This window comes from Macrobrachium nipponense, chromosome 32 (assembly GCF_015104395.2).
Source record: "Macrobrachium nipponense isolate FS-2020 chromosome 32, ASM1510439v2, whole genome shotgun sequence".
In the NCBI taxonomy this organism is placed as follows: domain Eukaryota; kingdom Metazoa; phylum Arthropoda; class Malacostraca; order Decapoda; family Palaemonidae; genus Macrobrachium; species Macrobrachium nipponense.
In genome coordinates this window covers 40805917-40818819 of record NC_061094.1, presented here as the reverse complement: position 1 = coordinate 40818819, position 12903 = coordinate 40805917, and the positions used below count along the sequence as shown (strand labels likewise).

Sequence of the window (12903 nt, the reverse complement as noted above, 5' to 3'; positions counted from 1 at the left end):
CTCCCTTAGACTTTCATACATCACTTAATGGCGCCCCCGACCCGCCGCAATGGCTTGCCATAGTGGATGGGTGGCTTATGGCACCGATACCGAATGTGCCACTATAAGAACCTTATTTTTTTAATGAATATTTTTGAAAACCGCCATAAACCGAAGCCCCATGAGCAAAGCAGCCGATAACCAGACCAGGACCACCTGTGGTATGTATGTATGTATAGTCTTATACTTTAACATTCAAGATACTGTACATAAGCTAATAATATTCCAGACATGTGGATTTGTATGAAAAATAATTGATTTAGGTAATTAGTTTTATGTACCACAAACCAACCAATTTAATCCAAATAATGAGGGAAGGTCAAACTGATAATTCCTTAGTTATTGACTGGGACTGTAGGATTTACTCTAAGCCCCTGGATTGAGGTAAGCTATTGAACTCATAGCTGTGGTCAAGAGAAACAGAGTTGAATATGTATAAGGTAGAAACTATGTTATTAGATGATTTCATAATTGTACATTTACTGGTCACCTAAGGAAAGGAATGAGTACTTGCTCATTAAATTATGGGGTAAAGGAAAATAACTAAGAATTCCCCTTTGAAGGATGTCATAATGGAAGTAAAATGAGAATTAGGGTGAATAAAAGGATGAGTTTGACAAGTCCTGATCCTCAGCTAAGGCTGACATATACTACTATACAGTTGCCATGGGTAGAAAACTTAAGTAGCCATTAAAAGCACAGGATCTGTGTTAGATATCTAGATGAAAATTCTTAACGATAAACAAAACTGACTTCACACTTGACAATAGTAATAACAAGCCCCTCATTCATAACATACCCTATCTGTTTCACAAAAGGTACCAACATAGGGTCAAAAGCATGGATTTAGGTAAAAAAAAAAAACTGGCTTGGGAGGAGGAGAGCATAGTGAAGGTCGATTCTCCAAAACGGTTGAAGAAAGACTGATGCATCACTGGATTCAAGCGCACTCTCTTGACGTGTTTCCACCTCAATTACGCATCTGATACCAGATGCCACAGATTCCTTGCATTTACAATCTTGTATTGTTTTTAAAACCTCAGGTTTGTTAGCTATGAAAAATACAAATTAATTAAAAATGTGTTATTTTAAGGGGAAAGTGATCTGACTCATTAAAGGTTCATAATTGGTGCATAATATCAAGAGGGTCTTCTCCCACTGTAACACCTGGAGAGCTGTCCTTGCAGAATTAGAATTTGTGTAGCAGATAATGATCTTTTGATACCCAAGCAAGATAGTAGGGGACATGATAAGTAAGAAAAGGTAGAATTCCATACTTAAACCCTGGTCATAAAAAAGCATGACCCCAAAAACTATTACAATAACCCATAAAATAGTTTTAGGATCAATAACAACAGAACTGAAGGCTCACAGTACAAGAGTATCACTGTGACCGTTACCTCTCCGTATGATAATGAACACTGCTACCAAAAATATATTCAAAGGATTGGGAACCAGCATAGTTATGCAAGCCTTTCAATAGCACTTACATTAAACACCCAGGAGTTGATGACTACAGAGATGCTGAGCATTGCCCTTCATTTATCTGCCATATCTAAGTATATCCTCATTCTTATATTCTCTTTCTCATTGTATGTTATTCATCTCATCATTCTATTTCTACTGGACCACTACCCTCCTCACTCATGTTCTTCAACTATAGTTATCTAGATCAAACTGGATGTCCTGACTTTGAGTTTACCAATCTAATAAGCAAGCAGGTCTTAACTTTCAGTCTGTATCCTTGATTGGGTTGACAGCTTAATAAATATGTATATTTTTTATTTGATGATGCCTTCCTAATCTGATAATATCTTCCTAATCAATGACATATTCACAAATGTCAGAGTTAATGGTGGTGTGTGATATGAGTACAGCATACAAACCATGGTTTTCAATGAAATTTGGCACCAGTGTATTTTTCCTAATGTGATATGAAATAAGGTAGATGAGAGATGTAAGCATCCCCTCCTGAGGGTATTTCTCATCAAGCAGGACAGCAGGATTGTCCTTTTTTTTTTTTAAATACATGCTACAGTATATGTATTCACTGACAACTTCAAACTGAAATGTATAGCCGTTGGAATCAAAGGTTTTATGTAAAAAAAATAAATTTGGCAAATTTTATATGCCTAAATTCATTATTTTTCTTTAGGTTTTTGTGCATTAAGAACCCCTTTTATTTATCTTGTGATGGTATCTGAGGATTTTTTCTGTACGTATTACGTATTTGGTATTTAATAATATGCTTGGTTGTTCATTTTCATACCTATAAAGAACAAATATTCACTGTTTCTCTTCTTGGCTCCAGAGACATCATTTAAATGGCTTTTGGACCCACTTTTAAAATTTTCTTTCCCTGTTCCAGAATTACCTCTTTATCATGGAGAGTCATGGGAACTTATGCAGCGGCGTTGGGCAAAATTGGAGAAAGATTTTAGAACTAAAAGTCGAAAATTTGATATATCTAAGATTCCTGATATATATGACTGCATCAAGTATGATGTTCAACACAACCATCATACTCTTCAGTTTGAGCATGCTGAAGAGTTATACAAATGTGCCAAATATCTTGCAGATATTGTCATTCCTCAGGTGAGATTTTGAATATGATGTGTCTGATTATTTTTATATGTGCATATATAATTACTGTACAGGCAGTTCCTGGTTATCAGCAGGGGTTCCATTCCGACAGGCTTGATGATAAGTGAAAATATCCATTAACTGGAACTTGGCGATTTACTGCGCTTCTGGTTCCGATAACCGGATTTTGGCACCAATAACTGATTAATGGCACCTCTGTTAGGTATTTATCAGCGTCATAACTCTTATTGGCACCGAGAGCTGGATTCTTAGTGCATTATAGCACAGAAAATCGCCAATTTTATGGCGCTAGACTAAAACCAGATTGCCATTAACCGAGTCTGCTGATCTTAGTTTATGATAGGGGTTCCTCACCCTCTGGCGCACTGTGAGCTGAAAATCGCTATAAACCAAAGCATCATAATTGTAGTGGGAATAAATAGCACTTACAGTGCTATTAACCCGAACCTGACTTCAGCCAGGAATTGCCTGTATAGCAGTGTGCTTTTAAATGAGTAACAATTCTTTACTGTATATTTCTTATAAATATTTAAAAGTATTTTACCAATATACGTATTTTGTTTGTTTATCTTGTGAGCTATTCAAGAAAGCAAATTTATTAAAATACTTCTTTAGTGTATAGTTTTATACTCATAGCCTAACCCATATATTTGTATACTATGTAATGTTTGTCTGCGTGATAAAATCATGTTAGGGTTTAGGTTGAAGGTACTTTTTTTTATTTTACTTTGAAACTACTTTTTGCATCTACAGACATAAACATTTTCTTAGAATGTAATATTGTTTCTGTTTTGGATAAGTGAGAATGGCATGACCAACAAGAATTTTAGTCTGAGTACCTTAATTTTTGCTGATACATGTACTAGTACCCAAAGCTTTTTCTAACTTTGAAGCATAACAAAGCAGATAGCCAGTTCAAGAGTTGTAATTATTTATACTACGTACTGTATAAGTCAACAGCTATGTAATAAAAGCAGTTTTAAATGCCCTTATTCAGAAATTACATGGACATGGAAAATAATGACTGTTCTTTCATTATCTTGAAGTGGTTAGTTTTTGATTAAAAGTGATGAACATTTTCTTCTCCTAGGTTTTGTCTGATGTCTTTACAGAAATAGGCTGAGGTATTCCAACTAAAACGATTCTGATTTGAATTTTTCCCTGTCATATTCAATTGAATATCATAGCAGTGCTTAGATATCAGTTGTTAGTTTGGATGCTGTTGGATTATTATTTAGGAATTTGGAAAGACCACCCATATTTCCTATTGTTGGGTTGCTATGTATTTTATTGTCTAGTGTTTCAGTGACTACAAATACACCATTGTTTGAGGGTTACTTTTCTGGGCTCAGCTCGTGTCGGCCTATGAAAGTAATCCTTAATATCATCTTTCTAGGTAAATTATCCTAAAATTACCAGAGAAAAAAACAAAATTAGAAAGAAAATGTCAGTAAGACTGACTCGCGTCACTCTTAAAAAAAGGGAAGTGTCGGTATGATATAGGGGCTAGTGTGGAACACTACCACGAGACAAACACCATTATAACTTCCCTATCAAAAAGAATCCCCCAATAAGAGAGAGCTGATACCAACGGGCGATGCAGCCTCTACTACTACTACTATAGGACGCCACGGACAGCAGCGCCCCTAGCGTCATCCTTAATTTTTAGCGCCAGCATCTTGACGCTGTTTTCCCTTGTGCTTTTACTATTGTGGATTTTATCTCGTTTTCTACGATGGAACGTTCAGCAATTGCCACGGCTAAGTTAAGTAACTCATAAGTAATATTTTTATCATAGTTTTTATCTTCCGGGTACCAGTATTTTCCTTTTTTATAGGTCATATACGGTTCCCCGGCCCCGGTTGTCTCGTGGCGGCCATGCTGCCTCGTAAGAATTCCCGGTCCTCCATACTGGGACTTCTTATACTTATGGGCTTATTTTTCACGTTCATTGTTTTACATCGAGTTTTAGCTAGTTTAGCCCTCTTACCATTCTCTTAGCTTGGTATTTAGGGCTATCATTATTTTGGTTCTGGCCCAGCATCCCGGCTCTTGCTCTACATCGGCTATCGCTGGCTCCGAGTAGGCTACTGTTTCTTGGAATAGTTGCCTCCTCCTGGGCTTCTTTCTCTTTTCCTAAAAGTGTCTCTTCCACCTTTCGATGTATTTTATTATTATTATTATTTAGGGTGTTAGGCTAGCCTAGGTGCTTGTTCCATGTATTGGTACAGCTTGGTTCACGTGGCCCTACCACGGTTGTGGTGATCGCGGCCTAGGCCACTAGGAGTCACGTGTTCCATAGCACCTCACCCTGCCCCCCTTCCCTCCCTCTCTGATGTAGGGAGGAGCTGGGGACCCCCCCTGGAGTGTCATAACACCTCTTAGCCTTCTCTCTCATTCCGGAGGTGCCGGGAGGTTTCCGCCAGCAAGGGGTTTAGGGCGACCACTAGGAGGTACCGGGTTCTCCATACGGGTAGTTGGTGAGGTGGGGAGGAGTAGGCCATCCCTTCCCCCTTTCCTCGCTCCCGCGGTGTTTCACCGGGACCACTCCTTCCCCCCCATACCCATTACTCAGCCACCTCCCTTACGATACGAAAGGAGCCTTCCGTCGCAGCCGGGGCCCCTTTGGTTATAGGTTATTGGCTCCACTAGCGGGTAGGGTGGGTACTATGGATGGTCGTTTGCTTGCCTACTATATCCTTATATCTCTCCCCCGCTACCGGAAGGGAGCTTACCCTTACCTACGCACTCTTCTAGTAGACGGGTGGAGAGAAGTTGGTTTTGATGTTATTACTGTACTATGTAAGGATATATACCCTAATTTAAGATGTGTTTTACAATGAATTGTGTTTTTTACTATTATGTTATCAACCATCCCCACCCCGCCATTTTACGTTTGTGGTTTGTTTCCTTTACCACCACTCCTAGTTGGTTGATTTTTGTGCCTCCGCCACTGGCGGAGCCATAGACTTTCTTCCAACATGGTTACCACACGTATTTTAGCAGGGCTCTGGTTTCATCTAACTTTATCGCTCCGGCACCAGCGGAGCATATGTTAGACTGTAAGTATTACTCTGTACTCATGTACGTTTCTACTTACAGGCTACCAACTGTCAGGTCCTCGCTTGCAATGCGACGTTACATGACCCCTGCGGACACGATGAGTGCAGGTTCTCATGCCCCGTGTTCCCCCACCCTGTTCAAACAAAACGAGTTCATCGTTTGGCATCCCGAGGCCTGCACCATTTGCTACGACCTGGTCGGTCAGCTGGTTGATGGGGTAAGACCATTATAAAACTAGTTATCAATTTACTAACACTTTTAGTTCGTAAGTTTTGTTAACCCTGTCCGCAATTGGTAGCTAATTCAGCTTTTCTTTCAGCTAGCGGGGTGAGGGAAGTCGCCCTCGCCACTCTGAAAGCGTGGGTAGGCGCTTTGGAAAGAACGCCGCCAAGGGCCAGCCCTACATTCTGGATAAAAAGCTGGCCATCCAGATCTTCCCTGCGGGCAAGTCGACGGGCTACGTCGATCCCTTGTCCGCCGCCCCCGTAATAGCCGCCATCCAGCAAGATCTTCAGCAGTCGTTGGGGCTCGTAGCTGCCCAGGAGCCAGTCCCGGACGTCGCCGGCCTGGATCTGAACCTCGAGCCGATGGCGGTAGTGAGTGAGGGGTTTGTTGGTTGAGGTAGGTTTGGTCGGGCTCCCAAGGTCTTTCCTTGGCGCTCCTGGATCTTCTCCTGTCCTTCTTCTTCCGCATCTTTCCAAGGCTTTCTTTCCGGGATCTGAGATCCCTAGCCGCACTCCCGTCCCCCCGTCTCTCTGTACCTCCCAAGGAGAAGGGAAAGAGAGACCGAAGACTCTGTCTAAGTCGACTTCTAGAAAGTCGGCTTCGTCTTCTTCGGCTAGGAAGTCATCGACTTCTTACGCCGACGCGGTGAAGGCTAAGCCAAGCTCTTCCCAGTCGAAGAGTTCTAGAGGCAAGGCTTCGAAGGAGAAAGCTCGCGCTACCTTCCGAGTCGTTGCCTTCTCCCAGCCTCCGTTGCCCCCCTCCCCTCCCGGCTATGCCGGCAGGGGTAGCAAGCACCAGCTCCTGCGTTCCTTCTCCTGTCTCACCCAGGAATGATGGAGGCAGGTAGGAGCGATGGTGGGTTCTCAAATCTCAGCTTGGGGAACCCGCTTTGAGCAGATGTTCGCCACAATTGTCGAGCACTCTGGTCTCAAACTGGACAGACCGTTCAAGAACTCTCGAATAGAGTAAGAGAGCTGAGGATCGATGTCTGGGCTATCCGAGGCTCCTCCCCAGTATCCCCTGCTTCTAGCACGGGGATCCTCCAACTCCCGTCTTACGACTCTCTGCCAGCTTTCTCTATGGAGAATCCATGGAGAGTAGCGGTCCCTACGCTCCCTTTAAGGACGGGATGAATTTCGCTCCCGGAGTTTGGCACTCGAAGGATTGAGGACTTCGTAGTTCTATCCTCCGGGACTGTCACAGCCTTTCATCGGGTGGTTATGCTAGGCTGACACCAACGGCTCTTTACAAGGGAGGACAAGATCTCGAAGGAGTCTGTCCTCTACAGTAGAGACCACGCCCAACGGGAATGGGTTCACTGCCTTGAGGACTGGGAGTGTACGAATACTAAACTCCAGGCCTATAAGAGCCCATTCACTATTTTCGCCACGGAAGAGGAGGTCTCTCTTCCGTTCGCCACGAAATTGGTGGAGAAGGCTCTTCAGGCAGTCCTCAAGGATGAGCCCCTTCCGCAGTTGAGAGAGTCGGAGTCCACTTCTCCACTCTTTCCCGCCTTCGGAGAGTTATGGGAAAACCTTGCCTGCTACTTTCACGCAGGGTAAACTCAAGCCGGACTGCGCTATGGACCAGTTCGGTGAGAAGTTGCCTAGGCTGCCGGACTCCCTAATCCAGGCAGAGTTCGATGCGCGGACTAGGTTTGGCAGGTCCCTTAACTCTATCATAGTCACGGAAATGGCTGCACTGTCTTATGCGAACGAACCGCTATTTAAGATCTTAGCGAAATCACAATTTCACACGGTTCTGCTAGACGCTTTTGACTTCTTCCAAGCCTAGGAAGAACTGTCGGAAGCATGTTCTTCAAGAGTGTACTATCAGGCACGAGCCTAATAGACTTATCTGCCAGCATGTGGGGAGCGGATCTCTTCCCAGAGTCAGCAGTGAACGAAGTTCATCACGAAGCTGCTAGACTCAACCAGAGCCTTAGAGCTAGGTGGGGCATTTCCTCTAGAGAAACAGGAATCCGTTCCTACTGCTGGCAAGAAACCAAAGAAGGCTGGTAAGAGATTCCAGCCATACAAAAACTCCAGCCTCAGCAGCAGTTTGTGCAGGCGGTCCCAGTCACCCAACAAGGGCAACCTGCTACAGCTAAACAAACTCAGCCGTTCCTCCCGCCTGTGCCCCAGCAATCCCAGCCTTCGACCTCCTATGCCATCTCGCCTGCCTTTAACCCTGCTTATGAGGTTCAAGGCTACTCTCAATCGAGGGGTAGGGCGAGAGGTTACTTTCGTCACCGTGGCGCAGGAAGGGGCGCAAGGAGTAAACAGTTCAGAGGAGGGCGTGGTGGCCAACCCGCCCATCAGCAATGAGGCTCTCCAGGTAGGAGGGAGGCTGTTCCTTTTCCGCCACAGGTGGGGGTTCAGCAGTTGGGCACAGAGCATAGTGTCCAAAGGATTAGGCTGGAGCTGGATCCAAGATCCTCCTCCAATCAAATCATTCCATCAGCTACCGTCAGAGGAATTGATAGATTACGCGGAAGAACTCCTTCAGAAAGGAGCTATTGCGAGAGTCAAGCATCTAAAATTTCAAGGTCGCTTATTCAGCGTTCCAAAGAAAGGCTCAACAAAAAGAAGGGTAATCTTAGACTTGTCAAAGCTAAACTCTTTCATTCGCTGCGACAAGTTCAAGATGCTTACCCTCTCGCAAGTAAGGACCTTACTGCCGCGTGGAGCCGTCACATGCTCCATCGATCTTACAGACGCATACTATCATATCCCTATAGCCAGGCACTTCCGCCCATTCCTAGGATTCAGGCTAGGAAATCAGACATTCTCATTCAAAGTGATGCCCTTCGTCTGAATGTAGCCCCCAGATGGGTATTCACAAAGATAGCAGAAGTGGTTGTACAACAATTGAGAGCTCAGGGAATCATGGTAGCGGCATCCTCGACTATTGGTTAGATCTGGGCACCAACATCGAGGAATGTCTCAAAGCTACCAAAAAGGTAGTTCACTTTCTGGAACATCTGGGGTTCCAGATAACAAAACGAAATCCAGACTTGTTCCGGAATCTCGTTTTCAGTGGCTGGGAATCCAGTGGGATTTGTCCTCCCACAATCTATCAATTCCAGTAGCCAAACGGAAGGAAATAGCAAAATCTGTCAGGCAATTTCTCAAGTGCAAACAAACGTCAAGAAGAAACCAGGAGAGAATCCTAGGGTCTCTTCAGTTTGCTTCAGTAACAGATATCCTTCTGAAAGCAAGGCTGAAAGATATAAATCGAATTTGGCGGTCAAGAGCAAACTCCAAATATCGAGACAAGTTGTCAGTAATCCCACAGATCCTCCGCAACCAAACTACGGCCTTGGTCAAAAGTAAAGAACTTAGCCAAGAAAGTACCCCTTCAATATCCCCTCCCAGTGTTAACCATTCACACGGATGCATCCCTGTCCGGGTGGGGGGGATACTCTCAGTTCAAACAGGTTCAGGGGACTTGGTCAGTTCAATTTCGCCAGCTCCACATAAACGTGTTGGAAGCAATGGCAGTATTTCTTACTCTGAAGAGACTGCTTCCCCCGAAGAAGTCTCATCTAAGGCTAGTTTTGGACAGTGCAGTGGTAGTTCATTGCATCAACAGAGGAGGGTCCAAATCCAAGCATGTGAATCATGTCATGATAGCCATCTTTGCATTAGCAAACAAACACAAATGGCATCTGTCTGCCACTCACCTGGCAGGAGTAAGGAATGTGATAGCAGACGCCCTGTCCCGGTCAGTTCCTCTGGAATCAGAGTGGTCTCTGGACGACGGGTCATTCCAGTGGGTAAGCCGGAGAGTCCAGGTCTCCAAGTGGATCTCTTCGCCTCACAAGCGAACCACAAGCTCCCTTGCTATGTGGCCCCCAACCTGGACCCTCTGGCTTATGCCACGGACGCCCTGTCGTTGGATTGGAATCAGTGGAGGAGATTTACGTTTTTCCTCCAGTGAATCTTCTCCTGAAAGTCCTAGACAAAAACTAAGGTCTTTCAAAGGGATAGTAGCTCTGATTGCACCGGACTGGCCCAAGAGCAACTGGTATCCACTTCTCTTGGAATTGGGTCTCCGACCTCAACGGATCCCCAATCCCAAACTATCACAATCAGTACAAATGAGGACTGTGTTCGCTTCCTCAGGAACTCTCCCCAGACCCTAACTTTATGGACTTCATGAAGTTTGCGGCTAATAAAGATGCTAACATTGATCCACAGAATATTCTCTTCCTGGAATCAGATAAGAGGGAGTCAACCATCAGACAATATGACTCAGCTGTTAAGAAATTAGCTCTTTCTTGAGAGAATCGAACACTACAACCATGACAGTTAATTTGGCTATATCCTTTTTCAGATCTTTATTTGAAAAAGGTTTAGCAGCTAGCACGATTACCACTCACAAGTCGGCTTTGAAGAAAATCTTTCAAGTAGGTTTTCAGATAGATTTAACTGAATCTTATTTCACATCTATCCCTAAAGCCTGTGCTAGACTTAGACCTTCTCAGAGGCCTACTACAGTTTCATGGTTCTTGAATGATGTTCTCAAACTAGCTTCAGATACTGACAACTCATCTTGTACATTCATAATGCTCCTGAGGAAGACTCTATTCTATTAAGGCCTAGCCTCATGGAGCAAGAATTTCAGAACTGTCGGCTCTATCCAGAGATGCGGGTCATGTGGAATTCCTCCATCAGGAGAAGTTCTACTTGCTCCGGATCGTAGCTTTTTAGCCAAAAATGAAGATCCTCTTGCAAGGTGGGCTCCTTGGAAGGTTATCCCACTTCCACAGGATCCTTCTCTCTGCCCAGTATCAACCCTTAGAGCCTTTCTATCTCGTACTTCTTCTAGATCCTCGGGTGCTCTCTTCATGAGAGAAAAAGGTGGTACTTTGTCAGTTAAAGGTATTAGGCAACAAATCCTTTACTTCATTAAACAAGCCAACCCTGAGTCATTCCCAAGAGCACATGATATCAGGGGAGTAGCCACCTCTATTAACTATTTCCAACATATGAACTTTGAGGATCTTAGGAAGTATACTGGATGGAAATCCCCGACAGTCTTTAAACGGCATTATTTAAAGTCCTTGGAATCTTTAAAGTTTTCAGCAGTAGCAGCGGGAAACATAGTTTCCCCTGATACTGCTTAGTAGTTGTAGTATTGATCCAGGTCTCCTTTCTACCTACTTCAACCAACATGCCTCAACCTATCACCAGGCTACTCATCATTATAGCCTTAGCCGTTGTGTGTTATAGTGGTTTGTCCCTTATTTTTTTTGCTAGGGACAACCACATGGGTACTGATATGTACCCCAGTGGTCCTAACCTTATTTTTATGCTAGGTTAGGCCACAATATGTTTGTGTAAATTTCCATTTAACTTGTGATAACTTCAGTCACAATGTGTTTGTATATATTTGAATTACTTGTTTTATTTGTATTAATGATGGAATTGAGTGTACCTACCCTTATTTTTATGCTAGGGTAGGACACATGTATATATATAATTGTACTTATATGTTCTAATTAAGTAAATCAAACATTTCCTTATTTTACATGCATATTTATGATTTTTGTTACTACCATTTAAGTACTTTAAGTTTACTAACATTCTGTTATTGATTACTGTAATATAGTTAGTTTTAAGTACTTAATTTTATTTTGTATGCTTGTTTGATTTACTTTGATTTACTTATATCCATCATTTTAATATGTTTTTCATTTTTCCCTTTTCCCATCTTGTCTGTTTCTCTGGTACTCTTTCATAGGCCGACACGAGCTGAGCCCAGAAAAGGGATTTTTGACGAAGGAAAAATCTATTTCTGGGTGATTGGCTCGTGTCGCCCTATGAAACCCATCCCTTTTTAGGGTTTGTTTTCCCCCCCTTGCAGGACAAGATGTATTTATGGTTTTAATTAAGGATGACCGCTAGGGGCGCTGCTGTCCGTGGCGTCCTCTAGTAGTAGTAGTAGAGGCTGCATCGCCCGTTGGTATCAGCTCTCTCTTAGGGGGATTCTGATAGGGAAGTTCTAATTGGTGTTTGTCTCGTGGTAGTGTTCCACACTCGCCCCTATATCATACCGACACTTCTTTTTAAGAGTGAGCGAGTCATCTTACTGACATTTTCTTAATTTTGTTTTTTTCTCTGGTAATTTTAGGATAATTTTACCTAGAAAGATGATATTAAGGATTACTTTCATAGGGCGACACGAGCACCAATCACCCAGAAATAGATTTTTCCTTCGTCAAAATCCCTTTTTTAGTCATGAAAACCAAGACTGTGTTCATAAATATGCAAGATTTTCAGGCAGTTCACTTAGTAACTCTGAAGACTTACATGTGTCTAATGTATGTTTAAAAGACAAATAGCCTTCATATGTATGTGCTAAAATAAAAAAAATTAACCAAAGGGTTGGGACGACTAAGAACAATTTTAATACAAATAACCAGTAGGGTTTGATGAGTTTTGCTCAGTTATATTATTTTTTCATCGTCTCATGCATGATAACATTTCCCAGTTTGTACAGCCTCATGTCTATTAGTACTTTTGTTTAGTTTTCTTTATAGGTACAGGGCAAGACATCTGATGAGTACATTCTATTCTTTTTATCTTGTGTACTTTCTACCAGAAATATCGTTTGATCCAAATCCTCATTTATAGACTTTCTCCATTATGTAGATTTACCACTCTGTTAGGCAACTTCCCAATACTGTATTTATTGCTTTTCTAAGTGATTGCTCCTTTTCTTTCTCATTGCCTGTCCAAACCATCAGTATATTTAGAAGTTTGATCTTTTTTTATTTTATTTTTGACCATATCTATTAGCTGCTTCCTTATTTGTACTGTCATCTAAGCTTATGTCTGCTGTGAAGATTGGAATTTCATAGTAATACCACGTTAGAATTTCTTTCATATTTTCTGCTACTCTCCATTTCTGTGAAGCATATAGGAGCACAGTCCTTATATGCATCATGTTTTGTTTTTATGTTAA

General features: G+C 42.6%; 1 protein-coding gene and 1 pseudogene across 1 annotated transcript in view; both read left to right on the top strand.

The window, feature by feature from the left end:
* Positions 1–3766, top strand: part of LOC135207138 (inositol hexakisphosphate and diphosphoinositol-pentakisphosphate kinase-like) — a 54381-nt pseudogene extending 50615 nt beyond the window's left edge.
* The window catches only part of LOC135207454 (inositol hexakisphosphate and diphosphoinositol-pentakisphosphate kinase 2-like), a gene marked incomplete at its 5' end in the record, with an annotated part of 255448 nt that overhangs the window by 100021 nt on the left and 142524 nt on the right, over positions 1–12903 (top strand).